Source organism: Pan paniscus, chromosome 16 (assembly GCF_029289425.2).
Source record: "Pan paniscus chromosome 16, NHGRI_mPanPan1-v2.0_pri, whole genome shotgun sequence".
In the NCBI taxonomy this organism is placed as follows: Eukaryota; Metazoa; Chordata; class Mammalia; order Primates; family Hominidae; genus Pan; species Pan paniscus.
The window spans coordinates 25,900,001-25,914,582 of record NC_073265.2 but is presented as its reverse complement, the minus strand read 5'-3'; the positions used below and the strand labels follow the sequence as shown (position 1 = coordinate 25,914,582).

The 14,582-nt window shown below is 38.6% G+C and overlaps 1 protein-coding gene across 5 annotated transcripts in view; it reads right to left on the bottom strand.

The window, feature by feature from the left end:
• Window positions 1-14,582, bottom strand: part of CDIN1 (CDAN1 interacting nuclease 1) — a 231,398-nt gene that overhangs the window by 118,949 nt on the left and 97,867 nt on the right. The gene's annotated exons all lie outside the window — the stretch shown is intronic.

Here is a 14,582-nt window from a genome sequence, read left to right as displayed (position 1 = left end):
TCCATTCCACAAGTGAGGAAAGTAGGTAAAACTGACTGAATTGAGAGAATCTTAAATAAGGAAAATATATACAGAGAGAGACACACACACACAAGTTTTCCACCCAAAATATGCCTCAACTTGCAAATTAAGTTGAACCCCAAGGGAACTGCTATAGAAGAAGAGGGGGCACTAAGGGAGGCATCTGATGAAGGTGCTATAGCAAGTGACATCCTTTGGAAAGCAAGGTAGGAGATCCTGACCTCGCTGCTCACTAGGCATGTGGCAGCCACAGTAGCCAGAATTCCTTTTAATGCATGGGAGAAGGGCAGGTCTCTAGGCTGAAGCTAAGTCAGGTGTTGCCTAGGTATCGATTATTTCAAGGCCTCCAGTGGAATTATTCACCACAATTTAGCAAAATGGCTTATGGTCTGATCCACACAAGCACAAATTAAAATGCATACTGAATAATTATCTAATTATCATCATTCAAGTTCTGAGATAATTTCGGGTCTAACTTGTTTTCTTTTAAGATTATGTTCTTTATCAAGCTCTATACTATAAGAACACTGATACATAAGACAAATGTTAGTGGCCAGGCGCGGTGGCTCACGTCTGTAATCCCAGCACTTTGGGAGGCCGAGGCGGGTAGATCATGAGGCCAGGAGATCGAGACCATCCTGGCTAACAAGGTGAAACCCCGTCTCTACTAAAAATGCAAAAAATTAGCAGGGCGTGTTGGCGGGCGCCTGTAGTCCCAGCTACTCGGGAGGCTGAGGCAGGAGAACGGCGTGAACCCGGGAGGTGGAGGTTGCAGTGAGCAGTGATCGAGCCACTGCACTCCAGCCTGGGCAACGGAGCGAGACTCCGTCTCAAAAAAAAAAAAGAAAAAATGTTAGTAAATACTGTGGAAATAAATAAGGAAATTACATCTCATTCACTTAAAAATAGTATTGGGTCTGCAAAGAAAAAATGAAGCACGATTATTTTAATTACTGCCCACTCTTAGTCATATAACTACATGCTTATAGCAACACTTATGTACTTAGCCATTTGTGAACACATGTTTGCACTGCAGGTGAAAAGGTCATATGGAATCTCCAAAAGAGCATCACCCAGCTATCCTATCCAGCCCTATCTCTACAACTGGCTCTGCAACCTTGGCAAGTTACATAGCTTCCCAAGTTTAATGCCCATTGCTATCTGTAGAAAGTGAAAATATTATTTAAGCTGACTACCGAAATAAAGTGTTCTTGTGTGGTCTCTAGAGAAAACAGCTAAAGCAGTATTTTGCTAAGTTTAAGTAATAGTAAGAATCAAATCAAACTTAGGGATTTACTTCATACAAACCATAGGGTTGGACTCAATTATTTCTGAAAGCAATTACCACTGATAAGTGGTAAAAATATCGGGAATAGGAAACAATGAATCATCCTCTTATAAAAGAAAAGATTACAGCAGCAATAGTATTAAAAAAATAATGTGCCTGGGAAACTCAGTATTCCCAACCTAATTCTAAGGCCTGGCCAGTCAGAGGGGACCAAAGCAGTTGTCCATACCTTTCATCACCTTCTAGAGGGAACTCTCTCTGGTCTGCCACTCGAGTCACCACATGGTAATGGCAGACACATTCTTTTATGTTGCCCATAATGCCAGCAGAGGCTTAAGAAAATAGTAGCACCTTCTCTGTATGGACCCCAGTCATGGTACATTCCAACTCTCATGAACCCATGTGAGGAAGAGATCACTAATATGTAAGTGGCCATGACTAAGAACGCTATCCTATAAAAATTACAGATCTCATATCAAACTATATGCAAACTCCTCGCTAAAATAATAAAACAAAGGCTGTTTTTTAAAAAAAGAAAAGGGACAATACTCTGTGACATAAGAAAAGTAGGTCATTTATTTTCAGCCAAAAAAGGGAAATATCAAAAGAAAAAATAAACTGATGACATAATTTTCCTCACAATATAAATTTTAGAACAGTGGTATGCTTATCAGGATTAAGAATCATAGGCAATAAACTTTTTTTTTAAAGTCTGAATATGTTGAATAAACACTATTCAAATGAAAGGAAACTTGCCAGAGGAAGTCAGTTGTTTTAAATGGAATAACAGTAAAAAGTATACATTGAGTCCACATTCATTTTAACCTCAACAAAATGTCTTTTCTCTTCTTGCAACCCACCACTTTTTAGAGCAACAGAGAAACTTCCTCTAGGAAGTGACTGCCTGTGCTGCGGACCCAGGATATATCTGCCAAACACACACAGCTCTTTCCACTCAGGCTTCATGAAAGTATGTTGGTGTCTCAAATCAAGCCAGAGAATGTAAACCTACTTTTACACACAGATTCTGAAGCTTAGGAACTGCCATCTCAAAGAAATGAATAATAACATCAACCAGATAAGTAAATGCGATTGGACAACCTTGTCATGGCCAGGGCTAAGAGGCCTCAAGAAAGCCTGTGTCTTTTATGGAAGCTGTTCCTAGACCACCTCTGGCCAATTTGCATCTGGCTTTTTTAACCACACATGGACAGGATTCCTATTCTCCTCAACCTTTGGTAGAGGCATTCATTCTGTTGATTTCACACTTTGCCTCTGCCACTCCAGGATTACAACGAACAGGATTACAATTTTCTACAAAGTATGTATAAAGCAGGAATGTATGAGTCACTGGAGCTAGATTCACAAGAATAGGAGAGACTTGGTACCTGTTAAAGCAATGCCTGGACTAAGGCACAATGCCTAAGATTATGAACTTTTTGTTGTGAAGTATTTTTAACATAAAGAACTAATATATAATAAACATCTGTGCACTCACCACCCTGACCTAACTTCTACGTCTGCAATAAATTTGCTTTAGATAGTCTCATATTAATTTGTATAAGCTTTTTTTTTTTTTAATTTCTCAGTCTTGCTAGAGGTTGGTTTTACTAATATTTTCATAAGACCAAATGTTGGCTCTGTCGATCCTCTTTACTGTACCATTTCTTCTAATTTCATTGAATTTATCCTTTTTCATCATTATTTCCTTGTTCCCACTTTGAGTTTGCCACATTACTTTTACTATTTTTATAAAATTCATTTTCAATTTTTTATTTTAAAATATACTTTTCAAGGCTATAATTTTTCCCCTAAATTTTGCTTTAGCTACATGCCACAGTTTTGTTATCATTCATTTATAGTTTACACTTTCCATTATTTCATCTTTGACCCATAAGTTATTTAAAAACATGGATTTCTGCTGCTTCTTATTTGTGATGTTTATATTAATATGGTTTGTTTTACTTTCTTTGTGTTTTTATACGTGATCAATTTTTGTTAATGTTTTATATGTCTTCAAAAAACTGAAGTTCCTACTTTTGAGCTGCAAGGTTCAGATATGTCTAGTACGTTAAGATTTTAATGGTATTATCCAAATCTTCTGTATCCTTGTTATTTTTTTTCAACTACACATGAAATAATCATCTACTACTACTGTGGAGTTGTCAGTTTCTCCTTATAATTCTGCCAATGCTTGCTTTCTGTATTTGGAGACTATACTGTTGGGTGCCTGCACTCTCAGTTGTTATACACAGAATTCTTGGTAAGTATGTCTTTTGGCAAAGTCAAGACTTTCTTTAACTCTAATAAAGGTTTTCTCTTAAATTTAATGTTACCTAGTGGTAATATTTCTGCAACACTTTTCTTTTGGATAGGATCTGCCTCCCTCACATATCTAGTGTTCCATTTCTTTTTATTGTTGTTATTAGTTTTTTATTTTCTAATGTTAATTTTTATTGTACTAATTTCCCCATTTCTTTACTTTGAACTTTATTGTGTCATTATGTCTTACGAGTGATTCATAAATAGTATTTTGTTGGATTTTCTAAAATCAAATTTGACAATCTAAGCTTTTTTAAAAATGTGAATTTAACCCATTTACATTCATTACAACTGATACATTCAGGCTTATTTTTACTCTCTTATTTTCTGTGTTCTGCTAATCATTCTCTTTCTTTCTCCTCTTTTCTCCCTACCTTCTAGTTAATTAAGTTTTCTTTATTCCCTTATTACCCTTTATTCCCTTGGATATAATACATTCTACACTGATTTCTCCTTCCATCCCTCCCTCCCTCCCTCCCTTCCTTCTATTCTCTTGGAAATAACATTCTACATTGATTTGTCCCTCCCTTCCTTTCCTCCCTTTCCTTCCTTCCTATCTTTTCCTTCCTTCCTTCCTTTTCTTCCTTCCTTCCCTCCTTTTCTTCCTTCCTTCCCTCTCTCCCTCCCTCTCTCTCTCCCACCCTCCCTCCATCTTTCCTCCCTTTCCTCCCCTCACTCCCTCCCTCCCTCTCTCCCTCCCTCCGTCCTTCTGTCTGTCCCTCTGTCCCTCTGCCCTCCATCCCTCTGTCCCTCCCTTCTCTCTCTCTCTTTCTTTCTTGTATTTTTTTTAGTAGAGATGGGGTTTCACTATGTTGCCAGGCTGGTCTCGAACTCCTGGGCTCAAGTGATTCACCTGCCTCGGCCTCTGAAAGTGCTGAGATTACAAGCATGAGCTACCGTGCCTGGCCTCTATGATGATTTCTTTTTCTTTTTTTTTTTCTTTTACTATTATACTTTAAGTTTTAGGGTACATGTGCACATTGTGCAGCTTAGTTACATATGTATACATGTGCCACGCTGGTGCGCTGCACCCACTAACTCGTCATCTAGCATTAGGTATATCTCCCAATGCTATCCCTCCCCAGCCCCCCACCCCACCACAGTCCCCAGAGTGTGATGTTCCCCTTCCTGTGTCCATGTGATCTCATTGTTCAATTCCCACCTATGAGTGAGAATATGCGGTGTTTGGTTTTTTGTTCTTGCGATAGTTTACTGAGAATGATGATTTCCAATTTCATCCATGTCCCTACAAAGGACATGAACTCATTATTTTTATGGCTGCATAGTATTCCATGGTGTATATGTGCCACATTTTCTTAATCCAGTCTATCATTGTTGGACATTTGGGTTGGTTCCAAGTCTTTGCTATTGTGAATGGTGCCGCAATAAACATATGTGTGCATGTGTCTTTATAGCAGCATGATTTATAGTCCTTTCGGTATGTGCCCAGTAATGGGATGGCTGGGTCAAATGGTATTTCTAGTTCTAGATCCCTGAGGAATCGCCACACTGACTTCCACAATGGGTGAACTAGTTTACAGTCCCACCAACAGTGTAAAAGTGTTCCTATTTCTCCACATCCTCTCCAGCACCTGTTGTTTCCTGACTTTTTAATGATTGCCATTCTAACTGGTGTGAGATGGTATCTCATTGTGGTTTTGATTTGCATTTCTCTGATGGCCAGTGATGGTGAGCATTTTTTCATGTGTTTTTTGGCTGCATAAATGTCTTCTTTTGAGAAGTGTCTGTTCATGTCCTTTGCCCACTTTTTGATGGGGTTGTTTGTTTTTTTCTTGTAAATTTGTTTGAGTTCATTGTAGATTCTGGATATTAGCCCTTTGTCAGATGAGTAGGTTGCAAAAATTTTCTCCCATTTTGTAGGTTGCCTGTTCACTCTGATGGTAGTTTCTTTTGCTGTACAGAAGCTCTTTCGTTTAATTAGATCCCATTTGTCAATTTTGTGCTTTGTTGCCATTGCTTTTGGTGTTTTAGACATGACCACATACTTGGAAGTAAAGCTCTCCTCAGCAAATGCAAAAGAACAGAAATTATAACAAACTATCTCTCAGACCACAGTGCAATCAAACTAGAACTCAGGATTAAGAATCCCACTCAAAACTGCTCAACTACCTGGAAACTGAACAACCTGCTCCTGAATGACTACTGGATACATAACGAAATGAAGGCGGAAATAAAGATGTTCTTTGAAACCAATGAGAATAAAGACACAACATACCACCATCTCTGGGACACATTCAAAGCAGTGTGTAGAGGGAAATTTATAGCACTAAATGCCCACAAGAGAAAGCAGGAAAGATCCAAAATTGACACCCTAACATCACAATTGAAAGAACTAGAAAAGCAAGAGCAAACACATTCAAAAGCTAGCAGAAGGCAAGAAATAACTAAAATCAGAGCAGAACTGAAGGAAATAGAGACACAAAAAACCCTTCAAAAAATTAATGAATCCAGGAGCTGGTTTTTTGAAAGGATCAACAAAATAGATAGACCGCTAGTAAGACTAATAAAGAAAAAAAGAGAGAAGAATCAAATAGACACAATAAAAAATGATAAAGGGGATATCACCACCGATCCCACAGAAATACAAACTACCATCAGAGAATACTACAAACTCCTCTACGCAAATAAACTAGAAAATCTAGAAGAAATGGATAAATTCCTCGACACATACACTCTCCCAAGACTAAACCAGGAAGAAGTTGAATCTCTGAATAGACCAATAACAGGATCTGAAATTGTGGCAATAATCAATAGCTTACCAACCAAAAAGAGTCCAGGACCAGATGGATTCACAGCCGAATTCCACCAGAGGTACAAGGAGGAGCTGGTACCATTCCTTCTGAAACTATTCCAATCAATAGAAAAAGAGGGAATCCTCCCTAACTCATTTTATGAGTTATGAGTTCTGATACCAAAGCCTGGCAGAGACACAACCAAAAAAGAGAATTTTAGACCAATCAATATCCTTGATGAACATTGATGCAAAAATCCTCAAAAAATACTGGCAAAACGAATCCAGCAGCACATCAAAAAGCTTATCCACCATGATCAAGTGGGCTTCATCCCTGGGATGCAAGTCTGGTTCAATATACGCAAATCAATACATGTAATCCAGCATATAAACAGAGCCAAAGACAAAAACCACATGATTATCTCACTAGATGCAGAAAAGGCCTTTGACAAAATTCAACAACCCTTCATGCTAAAAACTCTCAATAAATTAGGTATTGATGGGACATATTTCAAAATAATAAGAGCTATCTATGACAAACCCACAGCCAATATCATACTGAATGGGCAAAAACTGGAAGCATTCCCTTTGAAAACTGGCACAAGACAGGGATGCCCTCTCTCACCACTCCTATTCAACATAGTGTTGGAAGTTTTGGCCAGGGCAATTAGGCAGGAGAAGGAAATAAAGGGTATTCAATTAGGAAAAGAGGAAGTCAAATTGTCCCTGTTTGCAGACGACATGATTGTATATCTAGAAAACCCCATTGTCTCAGCCCAAAATCTCCTTAAGCTGATAAGCAACTTCAGCAAAGTCTCAGGATACAAAATCAATGTACAAAAATCACAAGCATTCTTATATACCAACAACAGACAGAGAGCCAAATCATGAGTGAACTCCCATTCACAATTGCTTCAAAGAGAATAAAATACCTAGGAATCCAGCTTACAAGGGATGTGAAGGACCTCTTCAAGGAGAACTACAAACCACTGCTCAATGAAATAAAAGAGGATACAAACAAATGGAAGAACATTCCATGCTCATGGGTAGGAAGAATCAATATCGTGAAAATGGCCATACTGCCCAAGGTAATTTACAGATTCAATGCCATCCCCATCAAGGTACCAATGCCTTTCTTCACAGAATTGGAAAAAACTACTTTAAAGTTCATATGGAACCAAAAAAGAGCCCACATCACCAAGTCAATCCTAAGCCAAAAGAACAAAGCTGGAGGCATCACACTACCTGACTTCAAACTATACTACAAGGCTACAGTAACCAAAACAGCATGGTACTGGTACCAAAACAGAGATATAGATCAACGGAACAGAACAGAGCCCTCAGAAATAACACCGCATATCTACAACTATCTGATCTTTGACAAACCTGAGAAAAACAAGCAATGGGGAAAGGATTCCCTATTTAATAAATGGTGCTGGGAAAACTGGCTAGCCATATGTAGAAAGCTGAAACTGGATCCCTTCCTTACACCTTATACAAAAATCAATTCAAGATGGATTAAAGACTTAAACGTTAGACCTAAAACCATAAAAACCCTAGAAGAAAACCTAGGCAATACCATTCAGGACATAGGCATGATGATTTCTTTAGTAGTTCTCTCAAAGAATGTTTAAACTGAAACAATATCTAATCTTTATCAGTAACATCTTTGTTGTTTTACATATAAATAAATTGAAACACATTCACTCCAATCAGGAAGCCTCCCTCTAATACATCACTCAGCTAATGAGCTTCTCAATGACTGTTACTTCAAAGTCTATCTGTTCTTTTTTTACACAATTCTATCAGCCTCCCATGTTATGGTGTCTGTTATTTTTGTTCAACAATCTTGTTTGTAATACAACTTCCCAATTAGTCTCTATGGTGTTAAATTTTATGTGTCAACTTGACTGGGCGATGGGGTACCCAGATATTTGGTCAAACATCATTCTTTTCTTTCTTTTTTTTTTTTTTTTTTTTGGCAGGTTCTTGCTCTGTTGCCTAGGATGGAGTGCAGTGGTGTGATCTCAACTTACTGCAGCCTCAACCTTCCAGGCTCAATATACCCTCCCACCTCAGTCTCCCTGGTAGCTGGGACTACAAGTGCATGCCACCACAACCCCAGCTAATTTTTGTATTTTTTTTTGTAGAGACAGGTTTCTCCATGAGGTCCTGAACTCTTGGGCTGAAGCAATCCACCTGCCTCACCTTCCCAAAGTGCTGAAATTACAGGTATGTGTGACCTTGCCCAGCCCAAACATCATTTTGGGTGCATCTGTGAGGGTATTTCTGGATGACATTAAAATTTGAATGTAAACTGGGTAAAACAAATTGCCCTCCCTAATGTGGGTGGGCCTTATGCAATCCATTGAAAGACTGACTAGAACTAAAAGGCTGAGTAAGACAGAATTCTTTCTGCCTTGGAGCTGAAACATTAGTTTGCTTCCTGTCTGTGAACTCTAACTGAAACCTTGGCTCTTCCTGTGTCTCAAGCCTGCTGGCCTTCAGACTGGAACTACAACCACTGGCTCTTCTCATTCTCAGGCCTTTAGCCTGGAACTGGGACTACACTATCAGTTCTCCTGGGTCTCCAGCTTGCCAACTGTAACTCGAGGCTTATCAGACTCTATAATTCTATAAATCAATTACACACACACACACACACACACACATACACACACCCCTCCTATTGGTTCTGTTTCTCTGGAGAACTCTAAGAGTTGATTTCCATTTTTTTAAACACTCAACGTTTATTTAAATTTATCAACACATTTGCCGTATTTCCTTTTTCAGCATTGCTTCTTGAATCCCATTCTCTGCTTTTGGGTTCAATATCCTTGTTACTGAAGCATTTCATTTATTAGTTCTTTCATCTGAAATCTGTGAGCAGTAAAAATGTTTTAGTCTTGCCTTATGTAAAAATATCTGTACTTAGTTCTCACTCTTGAGTAATAATAAAACATAGTATACAATTACAGGTTAAGGGTCATTTTAATTCAACTCTGGAGATTCTACTCTCTCGGGATCTACCGTTACTTATAAGCACTCTAATGTCAGTCTAAAACTAATCCCTATATATGTAATTTGTCTTTTTATCTCTGATTACTTTTAATATTTTATTTGACATTCAATGGTTTCATCACTGTGTGCCTAGATGTGGCTATTTGTATTTAGTCTGCTTGGAATTAGTCGTTTCATGAAGCTAAGAATATATGCCTTTAACCAATTTGAAAAATTCCGAGTCATTACAGCTTTGTCCTCTATTCTCTCCTCTGAAACTGGTATTAGACATCTGTTAGAAGATCTTATTCTATCCTCTATGTCTCCTACTCTCACAAAGTGTTTGTATTTCCCCTCTCTTCATCCTTGTGTTATATTAAGGATGCTTTCCTTAGAGTCACCCTAGAATTCACTAAATTTTCTTGTAATCTAATTCTTCTAATTTTCTCCTAATCTTTTTGTCTAATACATCACTCAGCTAATGAGCTTCTCAATGACTGTTATTTCATTTCTACATTTTATTTTTTAAAAATCTGCTTTCTTACAAAATTCTATACCTTTATTTATTCAGTTATTTTTATTTACTCAGTTTATATATATATGCAAATATATAAAATGTTTAGATTTTATACTTTATATACTTTGTTTTATAGTTTATAGTGTCATTTCCTTATCTCTAGTTCATGGTATTCTATTTTTCTTTCTTTCTCTTTCTCTGTCCACTTCTCCATGGTAATTGGTCTCCTCCATTGGCTTGTAAATTTTTATTGGGAGCTTATTTTCAGCAAGAATTGTTTGACCTGCACTGTAGAATTAACCATGACAATGTAGTTTCATGTTTAGTTTTGCAAAGACCAGTTTTATTGTTAATTTCTTTGCTTGGCCTTTCTGCAGTAAACAGGAGCATAAATTTGGACCCAAACCCACAAATAGTGCTGACTTATTTCTAATTTCTATTTGTTCTCTCAATACTGCACAACCCAAGGCCACATCCACCAAGCAAGCTTCCTTGCCATTTTCTCCAAGAAAGTAGAGTTTTTCTAGTCCTTTTTATATGGTTTGAGCTATACATGGAAGCTCAATTCCAGCTCTTAGTTGCATATCTGTCCCTCTGGGGAGTTCAAAACCCAAGCCCAGCCCCTCGTGTCTATATCTGAAGTTAGCAATTTCTGTAGATCATTCTGAATACAGGTTCTTTCTCCATTTCTGACACCCAAAGATTTTACTTCTCTTGTTTATACCTAGTCACATATCTTTTAAAGTTTTAAAAATTTTGTCTATCATTTCTATCTTTTTCATGGAAATATGGCCCACTAACAAAAGCTCACTCTGCCATGTTGTTGAAATTTTTGAAGGCCCTTTAGTAATAAGTTCAGGGGAATACTTATTTACTTTTTTGTTTGTTAACTTTTTTGGAGCCAGAGTTATAAAACTATATTTAAAAAGATCCTTCTAAGAAGTTGGACTCCCGAACAACAGAAAGAAGGGCAAGTGACAGGCATACGGACAGGATGGGGAGTGGAATCACCTAAACTACTACTAAGGACCTGCCTACTGTTATGGCATCTGGGAAGCCAGGGAAAAGGGAGAATGGTCATTGGTGGCTATAAAATGCATTGTTATCCTGATTCCTCCAACAGCTGCCATGATGTCTCAGGCCAAAGCACTGTGCTAATCATCAAGCTTGGGAAAGAAGACAACTTGTTTCTGTGGATGTGAGAATCAGCTCTATTAGATTCTCAAATATAACCCTCCGTTTTTTGGGTAGAGTGCTTTAAACAATTTCTCAACATGCTCATTATTTGGCAATTTGGCCTTGGCTCAGTGGAGACAATTTGCTCTTCCTGTGGTCTCCACTGGGGTGCATCACCTGGGTGCTGAAGGATTCACTTTGGTGGCGGCTCTCTTGCATGTCTGCCATGTGGGTGAGGGGCCCTGGCTTTCTGACACAAGACTTAGAGAAGTAAGGCTTCCCTAAGGTCTGTTTGGGCTTCTCCTTGAAAAGGTGGTGGGTTCCAAGAGCAAGCATCCCCAGATAATGATGCATAAGTTTAAGGCCTCTTATGATCTAGACTTGAAAGTCATATAACAGGACAAATATTTTTATTTACATCTTCCTCAAAAGAAGAAAAATATGTCTTCCTTAAAAAAAGGTAAACTAGGAAAGACATGCAGAATAACACTTTCAAACAGAGAGGCAGTAAGGATAAGCGGTTATGAGCAGAGTCTAGAATCAGACAGACTTGGTTCGAGGCCTGGCTCTTCCAGCTACTAGTCATGTTATCTTAACAAGTTAATGTTGACACCTCTCGGTATCCTTGTTTGTAAAAGAGAATAACATTGGTGCTTACCTTGCAGGGCTGTTGTGAAGATGAAATAAAATAACACACTGTTATGCACTTGGGCTGTTTGAGACTTGGGATGTTATAGTTGATTTGATGAGATGTTTATAAAGTCAGGGCCCTGTTCTTGTCAAGTATATACTGCCATAGGCTTGAGAGACAGCCAGAAGTCAATCTATTCAACAGGCAAAATTTGCCAATGCCAGATTGATACTCCCATCTTACATCCCCACACCCCCACCCCAGCCCATACACACATACACACTCTTTTGTGGCACTCAGTGCACAATCCATTACTAAAAGTGGGCTTGAGAAAGAACTAGGTAGAAGTCCTTTCTACTTCTGTGTGTATTAGGTGAATGTGTTGTCACTCTTGGAAAGTTTGTTATTTAAGTCTTGTCTATAACCACATAATAGAATTTTCCCCCAGCTAAGGGCATTTCAAGTATTAGCAACGAAGCAAGTAAAGACTTTCCCAAGAATAACTAATATCACATCCATTTTTATAGCTCTTGCTTTCCTTAGCATGAGGTCAGAGAAGTAGCCAGCTACTGCTAGAAGAAACTGAGGCAAACAAGCAGGTGAAACATTTGTGCTCTCAAGACCCCAAAAGTCCTGCCTACTGCAAAGAATGCCTTTTGATTAGGCTGCACTTGAACTAAAACAAAAACAAGACCATATATAGTTGGGATCCCTAATCTAAGATCTCGAATAGGTTTAAGCAAGATAGGGGAACTAGTACGGACTGACTGTGTACTGGATGGCAGCAGTCAGAGAGAAGAAAGGATGTGTGAAGGAAGGACAGACATAGGGATAAAGATGAGAAGGAAAAGTCATGCACAGTCAGAGCTGTGGTGTGAGAGCCTAGTTCTCTCCCCACTTAAAACACACACACAGACTCTGCAACTGAAAAGCTGGATGGATATGGAAACTGCTGCTGGCAATACTCCCAAGGTACACCAGGAGCTTTGCCTCTTCATGTGGCTGCCCCAGGGGCTGAACTCCAAGACAGCAAAGCCTAAATACCAATTAGTATTTCATCTTTTCTTCCAATGATGGTTTAACGCCTTTGGATATCATGGTCACTAAAGTCCCAAGCTACATCTCCACAGGGGTTGACCTGCCAGTGTCTTTCCTGAACAATTTCCATATTGCCAGTGGCCTGCAGGAGCCTACTTGCCCTTGCAGTTGGAACTACTCCTCAAGAATTCTAAGCACTAGCCCACTGGCTCTCCCACTGCATAAAAGTGAAATCTAAAGCAGTTTGATCCCATTTGACAATCTGAATAAGAAATATCTTTTAACATTAGGGAATCCTATAGGGACAAATTAAATTATTCTCTCCAACTAGCACATAATCATGTAAGAAATAACTTAGACTAGAGCTATCAAATATAAAGGTATTATGTAAGGACAAGAGGAAGATATCTCCAAAGCATGAGTGTTCAGACTGATCGGAACCTTGTCTCAGGCAACTTGCAGCCTTATAGCCGCTATATGCCACCAATCCTTATCCAACAAGCATACATTCAACAAACATTGAGAAAGCACCTGGTTAATGCTATGAATATACTTAATTCTTCTCTACACTCACACACACATCTTCCAAATCTGGAATTTTTTTTCCTGACTTTCCTTTGGCTAAAACTTTGAGGCCTGGTTCAATGTTTACCTCCTCCATTAAAGTCTTCTCTTATTTTTTTCCAATCCACTTGCCTTCCTCTCCCTCATATTGCGGAATGGAGAGAACTCATATTGTGTATCAATCATCGGGCACTTGATTAAATGTCACTTTGTCAACTGATGACAAGAGATTGATCAGGATGCTGAAATTTTAAATCATGCCACATTAAAAAGGTGTCAATATTTTGTTAATATTGTCTTTAAGTATCTGGGGGTTTTCACATGGAAGAAGATTGAGGCTCATCATGTGGTCACCCCTAAGAGGATAAGAAAGAAATCTCACAAGTTTATTATTGGTGGTGAGGCTACAGGGTTTCAGATTTCAAGCTTGGATTTATGTGGCCCTTATTTAGTCTACACAGATGATTCTTAACCTTTTCTTTTATTCATTAGGACCCACCTCAGAAGACTTCTTATTTTTTCTTAATTGCTCCCCCCATGAAATTTTAATGCCACAGATATGCTGCATATCTGTTTACACAATCTCACCCCCTTTGAGAATGCATGGTTCACATGGAGGATTAAGGAATTGTTTTTGTCAGGGTATTTGGCAAGCTGCTTAAAAGCAGAAATGCTTATTTGTTACCACTCCAAAGCCGCTTTGCACAAAATAGCTACTCAACAAATTGCTGAATAAATACATTTATGAACACACTGCCAAAGGAAAGAGAAGACTACTCTTTCTCATAGGATACAATGGATCTTGAGGTAAACCGTGAAAACATGTAATGACTCATCTCCCAAAGAGGACTGCTTATCACTGGTATAGGTATGTGAAGTGACCTTACTAGCACACATGTTGTTGCTGTTAACAGTTATACAGGACTTTTATAAATAGTTTAAACTTACGGTAAGAGAGTCCATGGTATTACCTCCTCCCTCCTGGATTTTCCTCCAATTCATGTATTAGCAATTAAAGTTTCAAGCTAGTGCTCCATGCAGAGCAAATATAGGGCCACGTAATGAAGGGAAGCCCTCTTCTGGGCTCACTGGGGCCCAACATGAGAGGTGAGACACAGGTAAAGCGAAAACTCCCATTCAAGATCAGAGGAGAAAGTTCATGGCAGCAAAGACCTACCGAAATTTACTGGGGTATCCAGAAAGCCTGACGAGACCAACTGTCTTATAGTCTATGAAAAGAAAGAAAACTGGATGCTTCTAAAGGTGATACCAC